The sequence below is a fragment of the Neomonachus schauinslandi genome, chromosome 3 (genome assembly GCF_002201575.2).
Source record: "Neomonachus schauinslandi chromosome 3, ASM220157v2, whole genome shotgun sequence".
Lineage (NCBI taxonomy): Eukaryota > Metazoa > Chordata > Mammalia > Carnivora > Phocidae > Neomonachus > Neomonachus schauinslandi.
Window position 1 is genome coordinate 151,376,940 of NC_058405.1, and position 14,851 is coordinate 151,391,790.

The following is a 14,851-nucleotide window of genomic DNA, read 5'->3' on the forward strand; positions in this document are numbered from 1 at the left end:
CAAGAAAACAATCCCATTTACAATTGCACCAAAAATAATAAAATACCTAGGAATAAACGTAACCAAGGAGGTGAAAGACCTATAGTCTGAAAACTATAAAACTTTGATGAAAGGGGTGCCTGGGTGGCTCGGTTGTTAAGTGTCTGCCTTCAGCTCAGGTCATGATCCCGGGGTCCTGGGATCGAGCCCCGCATCAGGCTCCCTGCTCCGCGGGAAGCCTGCTTCTCCCTCTCCCACTCCCCCTGCTTGTGTTCCTGTTCTCGCTGTCTCTCTCTGTCATATAAATAAATAAAATCTTTAAAAAAAAAAACTTTGATGAAAGAAATTAAAGATGACACAAATGAATGGAAAGATATTCCATGCTTATGGACAGGAAGAATAGATATTGTTAAAATGTCCACACTACCCAAAGCAATCTACAGATTTAATGCATTCCCTATCAAAATACCAATAGCATTTTTCACAGAACAAGAACAAATGATCCTGAAATTTGTATGGGACTACACAAGACACTGAAGACACCAAAGCAATCTTGAAAAAGGAAAACAAAGCAGGAGGTATCACAATTCCAGATTTCAAGTTATACTACAAAGCTGTAGTAATCAAATCAGTGATATCAGCACTAAAACAGACAGGTTAATACAACAGAATAGTGAGCCCAGAAATAAACCCATGATGTTATGGTCAATTAATCTTTGACAAAGGAGACAAGAATATGCACTGAGAAAAAGTCTCTTCAACAAGTGGTGTTGGGGAAATTGGACAGCTACATGCAAATGAATGAAACCGGGCCACTTTTATACCATACACAAAAATCAACTCAAGGGCGCCTGGGTGGCTCAGTCAGTTAAGCGGCTGCCTTCGGCTCAGGTCATGATCCCGGAGTCCCGGGATCGAGTCCTGCATCGGGCTCCCTGCTCAGCAGGGAGTCTGCTTCTCCCTCTGACCCTCCCCCCTCTCATGCTCTCTCTATCTCATTCTCTCTCTCAAATAAATAAATAAAAAATCTTAAAAAAAAATCAACTCAAAATGGATTAAAGCCCTTATTGTGAGACCTGAAACCACAAAAATCCTAGAAGAGAGTACAGGAGGTAGTGGTATTTTCTCTGACATGTGTCGTAACAACATCTTTCTAGATATGTCTCCTTAGGCAAGAGAGATAAAAACTAAAAATAAACTGTTGAGACTACATCAAAATGAAAAGCTTTTGCACAGCAAAGGAAATAATCAACAAAACTAAAAGACACCCTGCTGAATGGGAGAAAATATTTGCAAATGACATATCAGACAAACAGTTAGTACCCAAAATATATAAAGAAGTGATACAACTCAACACCCCAAAACCAAATAATCCAATTAAAAAGTGGACAGAAGACATGAACAAGCATTTCTTCAAGCATTTCTTCAAGCATGTGTTGGCCAACAGACACATGAAAAGAAGTGCAACACTTCATCAGAGAAATGCAAATCAAAACCACAATGAGACATCATCCCACACCTGTCAGAATGGCTAAAATAAAAAAAAAACAAAAACACAAGAAACAACAAACATTGGTGAGGATGTGGAGAAAAAGGAACCCTTTTGCACTGTTGGTGGGAATGCAAACTGGGGCAACTACTGAGGAAAACAGTATGGAGGTTACTCAAATAATTAAGAATAGAACTATCATATGATCCAGTAATTGCACTACTGAGTATTTAACCAAAAAACATGAAAACTCTCATTAGAAAGGGTAAATACACCCCTATGTTTATTATAGCATTATTTACAATAGCCAAATTATAGAAGCAGCCCAAGTGTCCATCAATAGATGAGTAGATAAAGAAGATGTGGGGTTTTTTATATATATTATACATCTATAATGGGATATTATTGAGCCACGAAAATAATGAAGTCTTACCATTTGTAACAACATGAATGAATCTACAGAGTATAATGCAAAGCAAAATAGCCAGAGAATTACAAATGCCATATGATTTTACTCATATGTGGAATTGAAGAAAGAAAACAAATGAACAAAGGAAAAAAAAAAAAAAAAAAAACAAAAAAAAAAAAAGATTCTTACCTATAGAGAAAGAACAGATGGTTACCAGAGGGGAGGTGGGGGGGGGGATGGATGAAATAGGTGAAGGGGATCAAGCATACACTTACCTTGATGAGCACTGAGCTATAAGTGTTGGATCACTAGCTTGTACAACTGAAATTGATATAACACTGTATGTTAACTACACTAGAAGTGAAATAAAAGCAAGCAAACAAAAAATAGCTACAATCTTGCTATTGAGAGGTAATCACACAATTTTAAGTGTTCCTTTGATGTTATTTTTGTAGTTTTCAAAATATATATATATTTGTCTGGACTTTTGTCTTTATATATATTTTCTATAGATTTTACACTACTTGTTAGTAGTTGCATAATTTTACGAAAGCTCTCGTAACAAAGTACCACAAACTGTTGGCTTAAACAACATGAATTTTTTTGTCTCACTGTCTGAAGGCTAGAGGTTTGAGATCAAATGTTGGCAGGGTTGCTTTCCTCTGAGGGCTGTGAGGACTGTGAGGGGGATTCTGCTTCATGTATCCCCCCTAGGGTTTGGTGGTTTTCTGGCAATGTTTAGCATCATTTGGCTTGTGGATGCATAACCCCTTCTTTGCCTTTATATCCACATGGCATTATCACTGAGTGTGTCTCTCAGTGCCCAAATGTCCCTGTTTTATAAGGACACCAGAGATATTGGATTAGGGCCCGTCCTTATGAAATAATTTTAATTTGATTCTCTCTGGAAAGACACTGTCTCATAATAATGTCACATTCTGAGACAGTGAGGGCTAGGACTCCGACATATCTTCTTTGGGAGTACACAAGTCATTATTTTTATTAAAACTATTTGAAACACTCAATTCTAATGACTGCATAATATTTTTATTGATAAGATAAAGTATGCTTTATTTAAACATTATCCTTTGGTTGGACATTTATTTGTTTAACCTTTTCCAACTTATAATAATGCTATGAATATTCTTATGTAGAAATATTTTGTGTGTCTGAGTCTATATTTAATATAAAGTTCTAAAAATGGAAACACATAGTATAAAAGTATGGATATTTATAAGACTTTTGATATTTATTGCCTAATTTGTCCCATAATATATCCCATTAAACTATTTATAAATCTGGCTGGCAAATATTGAAATTCACTGTTGCTTTAATGTGAATGTTTATAATGAGGTTGAATATTTTTTATGTTATTGTTGTCTTTTATATTGACTACTCAATTGCTCTGACCATTTTTCTATGGGGTTTGATAGTCACCTCCTTGCTGATTTATAGGGGAAAGTTTCAACATATATCATTTTCATATATAGAGAGCTTATGTTAATTGCCATGTTTGGTTATACAATATAAAATCAAATATGCAATTACTTAAAAATATGTATAGGTTTATCTTTTCATCAATAAAATTACAGTCCCTAAAAAAATCCCCAATGCATAATTTATATGAAATATTTAGGATTTTACATTCTGATAGGAGATATAATTCTAGTTATCCAGCTGCTGCAGAAGACTTAAACACAATGAAAGTTAATTATAAGTTTTCTCTGACACAAAAAGGTGAAGTGACTTTCCAATGTCACAAAACTAGAGAAAAGCAGAAGTGGGAATAGAATTCAGGTCTACTGAATCCCAGTGCAATACTTTAGTAAGCAGTCAACTATGATTTGTTGTGAAGTAATAATTGCTAATTACTTTGGGTATTCCTTTCATCCTTAAAAGATCCAATAATGCTCACAAGTTCGTAAAGTTTATTCAATGGACAACAATGTCTTATGAGAAGATTTTCCTTCAATATTATGTCAAATGAACTTTTTAAATTTGAAGACTTCAGTAACAGTTTCAACTGAATTCTCTAATGGCAGGTGTTGACTTCCTTTCTAAACGTGGTAATAGAAGTATTCAGGGTATCTCCACCAAAGATGCAGAATGCTAACGTCTATTGTGTTCCTACTGTGTGTCAGATATTTACTATGGTCTCTGACTGATTCCTCATAAAATTCAAAGAGGCAAGAATTTTACAGATTAGAAACCAAAGTTGAGATCGGCTCCAAGTCAAGCAGATCAAATAGAAGAGCCAAACTTTGAATTTAGATCAAAATCCCAAGATCCCATTCTTTCCAATACACTACAGTCTTTCCACACTCTGCAAAAGAACACATGGTAGTATTTCTTCTATCTTGAATAGCCATTGAAGAAAGCAGAGACAGGAACACAGATGGTGTAACAGATTCTGTGGAATACATTTTTTTTTTTAATGGCATCAGTAGACTGGAAGCAAGGACTAAAGGATTAAAGTAAAATTTTTTGAAGTTGTTCAAGGTATCATTCAATCCTCACATTCACAAGTTTATTATGGCTATTTTATTGGTGAGGGCATTAAGTTTCAGAGAAGTTAAATAAATTGTCCAAGATCATAAAGTCAGTTGGTGGTAGAAACAGGACTGAAAAGACATATGTCTGACCCCACAATCTGAGAACTTTCCTTAACTAACTCTTTGAGACTAGTTTTTATTTATTTATTTACTTATTTTTTTTCCAAATTGAAGAGGATGTAAAGAAGACCAATAGGAGCTACATCTGATTAATAGATACATACATGATTTCACCTCCTCATCAGTACTATTATTGCACAATTTGGAAAACAGTTTTAGCTGTTTTTTTTTTTTTTAATTTTTAAAATGTGTATTTGTTAGCAGATAGAGTTTGGAGTACATGAGCAACTATAATTAGCCTGTGACAAATCTCAGAGACAAGCATAATTGTGGCGTTATCCACATAATACTTGAGTTTTGTTTCTTCTAAATCTCTTGGCTAGTGCTATCTGTTATGGTACTGGCACTTTGACATCAGTAAGCATAAGATGTCCCTGAAAAGATGCTGATACCTTGGCTCCAACTCACATATTTGGCTTAAATATCTGGGAAGGAGACTCATAATTTTTAACATAACATAATTTTAACCCCAGGATAACAAACTTTGCAGTATTTTGGAAAAATAAACACCAAAAAAATTCATAAGCTAGATTTTAAATATCTTATGGGAAATTTTCAATGGAAAATCCTATTTTAGAGAAATAATTATCAGACTTTGGTGTACATTAAGATCACCAAGCTTTAATGAGGTAATGTATGGTGACTAACATAACATAATAAAATAAAAGTAAAAAAAAAAAAAAGATGACCAGGTGTTTTGAAAGTAAAGGGGTTAGGTTCCTTGAGATACTAATTCAGAAGTTCCTGGATTGGACATTAGGAAGCTCTGCATATTTAATATTACCAGGCTATTCTATGTTATATGAAAATTGGGAAATTGATGCTATAAAATTAGATAAAAACAGTTCTCACGAGATTATTGGTGAAATGACCTAGGAGTCCTAATATACTTCCACTGGGTGGTTTTGGTAGCAAGAATTATATGTTATATTCTACTTAGTCACATCTGATTGATGATGTCAGAAAACAGTTGAGAGTAAAACTGTATGTAGTAACGGAATGAGGACTTTTAAATACAATGTACTCTTGGGGACTTGGTTACCAAATGTTACTGGGCCTTGTATCATCCATTTTCTAAAATAGATTTTTTTATCTGGATAGTTCACAGTCCCATCGTCCCAGAATTTTAGAATAGCTAATAGAATAGTCAGCCATTGTCTGACTTCAATTTTCACATGTCAACCATGGATGTCAACACCAGGTAAATTTCAAAGAACAATTGTGAATTTAGTATAAGTACTTAAGAAAGAATCTAAGATACATTTTCTGGATTGAGTCAGAACATCAGAGCCCACAGTATAGAGACTGCATAATCTTAGACCTTCATAGAACCTTGTACTGAGCTTCATTTAGAGGTTATGCAATAGGGTCACATTGAGAGACATTACTAACTAGAAGTGTCACTAAGCAGCTCATTGTTGACTTTAAATATGGTGATGAACATGTTCACTAAATAAAGTGATGTTGTTATAAAGAAACACGGGGATTTCTTTGCTCTCAGGTATTAGAATTAAGAATAGTTATTCCTGGGGTACCTGGGTGGCTCAGTTGGTTAAGTGTCTGATTCTTGATTTTGGCTCAGGTCATAACAGGGTGGTGGGATCAAATCCCCGTGTTGGGTGTGGAGCCTGCTTCTGATTCTTTCCCTCTCCCTCTATACCCCCACCGAGCTCGCTCTCTCTCAAAATAAATATATAAAAAAGAATAGTTATTCTTGACCCAATTATTTCCATTTTATGGACACTGAGACTCATATAAGTGATTGGGTTTCCCACTTGGAATTGTTTCCAGAAAGCTCAGAAGGAAAGTTATGACCCATTTTTTAGTTGAAAATTATGTGCCCTATTCTTACCCTAGTTTTACCATACTTTTCCTACTCATATTTTTCTCTGGTCCCATTTCATTCATTTTAAGTATAAAATCAAACTTCTGTAATGTTCATAAGCCACTATAAATCATATATTATGACATGGTCAGATAAAAGTAAATTAAATAAACTAATCAATATTAAATAATTTCTAATTAACCTAATGCAATATTTTAATTCTATGCTTAGTAGCTTCACATTAGAGATTTTTTTAAGAAAACAATTTATTTGTCATGATTCTATATAGTTATCAATATGCTCTTTTTAACATGAATATATGTATTTGAAATGTGTGTCTTCATTTTCTTTATCACTTACAATTTCATGATATTAGAAGATATTTGTCATCAATTATTTGCCTGCTTTCAAAGAAGTAACAAAATATTACTCTGAAAAATTATGATCAAGGGCGCCTGGCTGGCTCAGTCGGTTAAACATCCGATCTTGGTTTTGGCTCAGGTCATGATCTCAGGGTCATGAGATTGAGCCCTCAGGAGGCTCCACACTCAGTGGGATGTCTGCTTGAGATTCTCTCTCTCTGCCCCTTCCTCCACTTGCACACCCGTGTGTGTGTGTGTGCGTGCTCTCTCTCCCTCTCTCAGATAAATAAATAAATAAATATTTTTAAAAATTACGCTCAGACTTAAAAAAAATCACTTACGATTAAGAATAGCTGTGTTGGGGCGCCTGGGTGGCTCAGTTGGTTAAGCGACTGCCTTCGGCTCGGGTCATGATCCTGGAGTCCCTGGATCGAGTCCCACACTGGGCTCCCTGCTCAGCGGGGGGTCTGCTTCCCCCTCTGCCCTCTTCCCTCTCGTGCTCTCTGTCTCTCATTCTCTCTCTCTCAAATAAATAAATAAAATCTTAAAAAAAAAAAGAATAGCTGTGCTGTCTATATTCTGATAAACTTCTCAGTCAATAATTTATAGCCACTCTTCTCCTTGCTTACTTCAGAAAACCCATAGTGGAACTCTCAGTTGAGAGGGGTAACCACCTATATTCTTACAAGTATAGGCCGTATCTTCTGGATATTGCCAGATCAGTATTCTTCATTGTGGTGTGGAGGGAGGGTCAAGTTTAAATAATTTTAAAGTAGGAGAAAATTAATAAAGGAAGCCATAATGTGTAGGTGCATGCCATAATAATTAAGTATTTGCATAGTTGACTGCAACCCTTATTAAGCACTGTGCCAAATGCCAGGTTGTTTTACATAATGGATGTAGGGGAAGGAGTCACACACACCAAGGTATTGGAACACATTAATAAAAGTTTGCACGGTGGGTGTCCTTCGCGCAGGCTGTGGTGACAAATATCCATTCCTTTACAAACTACACGACATTATGTTGTTTAGTCCTCTGGGATTCACTTGCCATTTTATTGTCTATCATTTCTTTTCTGCTGTGGTGTGCAGGCTCTGAGTGATCTCAATAGAAGGTCACAGCCAGCGAAGTTTCCTTATCAAACACTTCTTTTTTGTTGTTGTTGTTTTGTCTGGAGCTTTAAATGATTTGCTTTTAAAGTTTATTGTACTTGGTGTTAGTAAATGTCCCGAGGAGATTGAGAGTATGTCCTAGGACCCAGGCCTTTCGTCACTGTGTTCGTTCCATGTGATCCTGCCATCTTCCCAGTGCCCATTTCTATAAATAACTGCTGAAACATTTGCAGTAACACTTTCATTGTCTTTAACCTTATCTCTTGTTACTTATAAGGTTCTTATAAGAAGAAGAAAAAAAAAAAGGAAAGAAAGCAGCTTTTCTCAGTCTCTGTATTTTGGTGCCTATTGGCTATAAGCAGATGGGGAGCGGTACTATATTATTGCTCTTAAAACTACATCTCTGTCTCCATCAAAGTTCTCCTCATTGAGGCTCAGCCATCAAAGTAGAGGTGGGTGACTGATAGTTAAATAGCATATCACCAGAGATCAGGATATAGTGTTCTCACTACATAAAATAATCTTGTCCGTTTTAGGCTGAACAAGCACAGCAAATTATCTTTTTTCCCCCATTTTTATTTCGAAGCCAGTGTTTAACAATGGACCTTTACAAAGGGACATATTAAAACATCACCCCATCATTTCAGGTCTCGGTTGTCCAATGGTGAAATTGAAAGAGTGCACATACAGGGAGAGGACACTGTGCCTTTTCCAGAAGAGACAAACCTGTAATCTTGTCGAAGGCACTCAATTACAGCTCTGTGATAAGGGTAGTGGACATTAACACCAGGGCCGCTCTGAGCACCCCCAAGGTGCCAACACCCGGAAAGTCTTTTATCCTCTGCCTCATCATTTCCAGTGTGGTATTTTTAGACCTCACAAAGGTGGCATGCTGGGAATCTGTCCCTCCTACTTCACTATCTCCCTCCCTCTGTCATTTTGAGGCGGTGGACACTGGTGTAACAGCTGAATAGTAAGCTAGTCTGGACAGATGTCTGCACTGTTTCTCTACCTCCTATGCAAATATTCTGAGCCTGGCCTGAAGAAGACTCAGAGGATAGGAGATGGAGGAATTTGGTCATTTGGGGGCCAGATTTCAAACTTTCTGGGTGTGCTACTCATTTAATGTGATAAGCAAGTCCATGATAAAACCCCATTACTTGCAATATGCCTGAAGCTTTTCTTTATTTGAACACAGGGAACCAGTGATACCTGTGGCAATAAATCTTTTTTAAACATATCAAATACATAATTATGAGGCATGAATTGTGAAGTAAAGGGCTTTATGATATTGGGTTTTTAAAAATTGTCCTACCTATGACAAAATTTTTATTCAATACATATAAAAATTGCTGCTATCAATCATGATCTATTTTCAACATTTTCATTAATATACAGGCTAATCTCATGTCTAAGTCAAACAATTGTGAAACCACATTTGATCTACACTCTTCAAATAATCAAACTCCTGTCAACATGTTTTGTGACTAAAACTCCTATTAATCAGCATGCTTATAGTCCAAAAAAAGAATATCTAATATGAAAAATATGATATCTATTGCTTCTTCACATTACCAATCAAAAATATGATTTTATGTTGGGTGTATCTTTCATAAAGACACATTATATTTTTCCCAATATGTCTGGCCTAAGTAACTTGTAGTCATTTGATTATTTTGATCATCGAAGTACTACTTTGTCAATTCAGCATAAATCCAGGATTTTTTCATCCTATGATTTGCTATGTCAGTCCTGGGGTGGTTCCCTCCTGGATCCATTGCTGACACTTCTCCTGATCTGCTCCGTAGTGCAGGGTGCTGACCCTACAACATTCTCAGGGTCCCTTGTCAACAGTTTCCTTTTAAGTTTATACCACAAGAGGCTTTGGAGAGAGATGTCTCTGAGAGTGACTGAGTCTGTGCTGTCAGCCCAACTTTCATGAGGCAGTCCCTCCCCTCACCATACCAGTTCTCACCAGGCGGAAGCTGTGAGGCTCCAGATCCTGCTGGTGGCCCTAGCTCCTGGTCTCTACTAGAACCACTGCTTCTGTTGGTTCCTGAGGGTAGTAGCAGCTTCCTGCTATTCCTAATCTCTGGTTTGCCTCATGATTCCATGCTTGACTTTCAGCTAAACCATCTTTTTTTTTAATTGAAGTATAATTTACATACAATGTTATATTGGTTTCAAGTGTACAACATAATGGTTCAATAATTCTATACATTGTTCAGTGCTCATCACAGTAAGTATAGTCACCATACAGGGTTATTACAGTATTATTGACTATATTCCCTATGCTCCACGACTGAGTGATTTTGTAACTGGAAGTTTGTAGCTTCTAATCTCCTTCATCTATTTCCCCCATCCCTCTAGCCACCTCTCCTCTGGCAACCATCAGTTTGTCCTCAGGATTTAAGAGTCTATTTTTGTTTGTTTGTTTGTTTTGTTTTTTTAGGTTCCACAGATAAGCAAAATCATATGGTATTTGTCTTTCCCTGTCGGACCTATTTCACTTGGCTTAATACCTTCTAGGTCTATCCATGTTGCAAATGGCAAGATTTCATTCTTTTGTATGGCTGAATAACATTCAGTTGTATTTATAAACCACATCTTCTTTATCCACTTGTCTATTGATGGACAATTGGACAACCAATCTCTTTTTAACAAATCCATTGCAGAACATGGGAATGCTCTTCAAGAGAACCTGATGTAGAGAGCGTAATTGACTGACAACTTCAACTACTGCACCTTTGGATATACTATGGGTTTCATGCCAAGGCCACACTTTTTCTAAGCTGCTCTATGTCAGTGATTATGAATGATGAGATTATTTGAACCAAGTCATTATTGTATAAGGCAGGATTCCTTTAATGAGTAGTCTTTCTCTTGGGGCTTCACATCAGCCTATCCCAAACTTTCCCAGAACTGTGTGATGATCTGAGTCTTTTCCTACCAAATCTTTCTTCTTTCCTTCTCCCCTCTCATAGTTGTAGACCTGCATCATGATCTGACAGCTCTTCATCTACTCCTGTTCCTTTCCCCTTTCCTTAGCATTATAATGTATATTGTGAATCTGTAAGAAAGAGAATATAGAATTTTTCAAATGTACTTGTTCACAGAAACCCACTTTTAGAAAACCTTCCAGGGATATAATCCTATGCAACATTCTTTGGGGAATAGTCATGTAATTTTTAAACACAGTAATTTATCACCTTGCAAATTTACTACTTCTTTTCTAATTAATCAAGATATGGAAGGTGAAATTGTGAGTTTACTGCAATTAAGGCAGGAAGGAGTTCTTGCTGAACTGATGTTAGATGGCAGTATAGGGAGATGACTGAACCTTGAAAAGGATGGGATGTGGTCAAGTCAAAAGAGAAAAAGGAAATGATTATATTGTAAGTGTCTTCAAAATGCCAGATTATATAATAGGCTTCTCCTAACAGCAAGCTTCATCTGACCCTAAAACCTTTCCAGGAAAGCTCTAAATCTAATTATTATCAAGATAAATCATTTGGTATTTTCAGTCTTATGTTGATATTTTGATGAAAGAAGTGTTATATTTTCCATGAAAAATTTGTTTTTATCATCACTGTATCTTGATATGATTAATTTCTACATCATTATAATACCAAAATGGATTTAAACATTTATTTTAACTAAGTGGAAATAAATCAATTTTATCATGTGTATCCTTTGGAAATGTGCTCTTTTGTTTCCTTTTTGCTTTCTCCTTTGGAAGCTTGTTATGAATCAAATGATGTTTATGAATTAAAAGCCTCTGGTTTTCTGAAGTATATCTAGATAATAACCTCTCATTTTCTTTCATAGTCTCTTTTTTTATTTCTTGTGATTTTCTTATCTTTATATCCTAAATTGAATTTTGTCTACAAACCTATTAGAAGGTGACAATCTGATATTTTTTGTCTTTATTTATTGAACAAGCACATCACAAAGATTGTGCCACTTAAAGATCAGAGCACACTGAGCACACTGCTAAATAGCTGCTTGATTATCAAGAATCAACAATCAAAATTAATGTTAAGCAAAAGCTCATGATCATTAAAATAGGTGTGCAAATAAAAGGCTTTCCTGCAAATAATTTATTGCTCCATGAATTTTTCCAGTTTTACTTATTTAGAAGTCACATAGAGACCCCCAAAATGTCATTCACTTATTCATTCAAAGGTAAAAAAAAAAAAAAGATTGAATGACTCCTTTGATCTTGTACTGAACAACTAATTAGGGACAGAACATTTGTTTATTCACTAATTCACTTATTTATTCCACTACGTATGGAATTCCTATTATGTACAAGGCATCAAGTCAAGTGACTGTGCATATATATGTGATAAACAAGAATGATCCTTGATGGCCCTGCCATTTTTCCAGTGCACTTTCCTGCAACAGACCTCCTGAATGGGTCTCTGGATATTGTTTTGGATTTCTATGACCTTATTCTCTCTAACTTTCCAAATGACTCTCATACTCCTAGGTTGACTACCTTGTTATTCCATACCTTGTGCTTAAAACGTTAGTTTCTTCCTATAGATCTTCTTATAAATCAGCTATAACTTGTTGAAAAGTTTCAAGGCAAATAGTGCAATTATAATCCTCAAAAAACATATCTTATTTTTAATTAGTGGAACATTAGTCAGCCCTTATTCTTTGGATCCTTTCATAATGGTTAGATTGCCCTTTAAGCCTGAGCTCAGTTTGCTATAAAGTTCTCTAAGAGCTTCACTAATTAAGTGGATTAGTAAATCTAATGAGGGATCATGTAGTGGGACAAATACTACACCAAGAATCAAAAGAGCAAGAGGTATGATTCCATTTGATTCCATTTCATCTAAAGAATGGAGAGAATATCTAACCACACTATTTCCCAGGGTCTGTAAGCTTCAAAAGAGGTAATGTATGTGAAAATTATTTGAAAAAATATACCATGAAATTCATGTTTAATGAGGATCTGTAATGTGCTGGGTACTACCCCAAACTGGGGTCTCATTTAGTCCTTACAACAAACCTGTAAAGTAGGCTGTGATATCACTTCGCACTTTCACCAGACCCTCTGACACAGAAACTTCCACACAGCTCAGATCTAGCACAGCTCAGGTTCCAACCTCAGGCCTCTGGTGTCACTGCAGCACAGATTCCTTGTACCACAGTGGAGTTTTAGGAGCAGGGACTTTAAATGGCCTCTGATAACTCTGTGTTAAGCATGCATTTTCATTTCTGTTCCCTACTGACTTGCATTTTAGAGGACTCTTCCATTTTAGGAAGAGAGGGTATTTGACTTGTCAAGATTACTTGACAGTCTGATTTAGAGGTGTATAAAACAAGGGACACTATTAGTACAGATAAAGAGAGAATAAAGCCACCAAATAGCAGTGACAGCAATTCAAATTGAGTCTTTTTCTATAAAATGCCAATTATAAAACACAAATGAAAAGTACGGGATGGTATGATATGTAAATTTTTTTCCTTCTCTAAGAATTTAATTATCATTCTATTTAATAGGGATACTTCAAAAGGAGACTTATTTCCTGCCAAACTGCAGGTAAAAGGAGCTTTGCTTCAAAAAAAATTTTTTTAGTTAAAACTTATGAATAGAGTAAGAGAGATTTGTTCAGTTATTGCAGAAGAATATTGCTGGTATCTTAGATTATACACAATACAGTCTTGTGCACACTTAAACAAGCAGTGACTTGTGTCTTTGTGAGATTTTATAGTTAAATTGTTTTCTTTGAAAGCTATTTCTAGTTATAGCACCTCATCTGGCCTCGATGATCATCTAATTCCCTGCCCAGTCTTTCTCTTCCCAGTCTGGTGAGTAGTGGTCAAGAAAGGCATTGGCACTCTGTTTTGCATAAAGCACAAATGGGTATAGAAAAACAGAAAGCTCCTTTGGGAAGTAAATGTTTCCCTAGATGCCTTGAAGGAGTATAGAAATGGAGAAAGCACTCAAAGAAACACATAGCAAATAAAATGAAATAAATATATGCATGAATAAACAAGTTAACAGAAAGCTTACAGTAACTTAGTGGGTTAAAGAAATCAAATTTGCTTCTATTTCCATTGGAACGTATCTCCTAATTGGATTTGTGGTTCACCTGAGCTCCTTTTGAACCTATTGGAGACATTAGTTAAAATATGAGCATTTTGTCAAATTAAAGGAGAAAGAACAGTGGACAGATGGGTGAACTCACTTCTAAAACAAGGATGTTAAAGTGCTAAAAGGTAATATAAGGTTGCAAAAGAATATGGATATGTGATTAGAAGGAGTTAGGAAAGAAGAACCTAGAGAGAGTTATAAATAGATAACTAAGTAGTGATACTTCTATTTGATCAATGTCCATTATATAAAACATTTTTTTCTATGTATTATGGTGGTATCTTAGTAGTTTTCCCTGGTAGTGGTCAAAATCCATGCGAAGTAGGTTGTCAGTATAAATTATCACTACATTAAGACTAAAGTAAATTAAAAATTGTTCTAAAAAGTGTTACTTTTTTCCCTTTTACTGTAGTGATCTGAAAGACAGGTTTCAAGCATTAATTTTTTTTAGTTTCTACTGGTTCTATCTGGTCATGATATAATTGATCTACAATAGTGCAAAAATAGGATGTAGTCACTGAACAGTAAGAGGCAAGAGTAAAAAGCAAATCGTTTTGAGTCATAAAAAAAGAAAGAAAGCTTCTAATAAAACCCAACATCATCGTGATTTAAAATAACCAACTGTGATAAATAAAAATATGAAGACTTTGAAAAAAGAAGATTCTCATTTAAATCATATTCTCAGTCTAGAGAAAAGATGTGGCTACCTATGTCAGAGGGTCTGGTGAAAGTGCGAAGTGATATCACAAACGCAGGGGCTTTGTAAACCATGCTGCCAAATTAGGGACAGGTACTTCTATCATACGCAAGCCCATTGAATTAAATGGTGAAATGAGATATGTCTCTTCCTTTATAGATAGAAAAATCATCCCACCTTGTGATGACCAGATT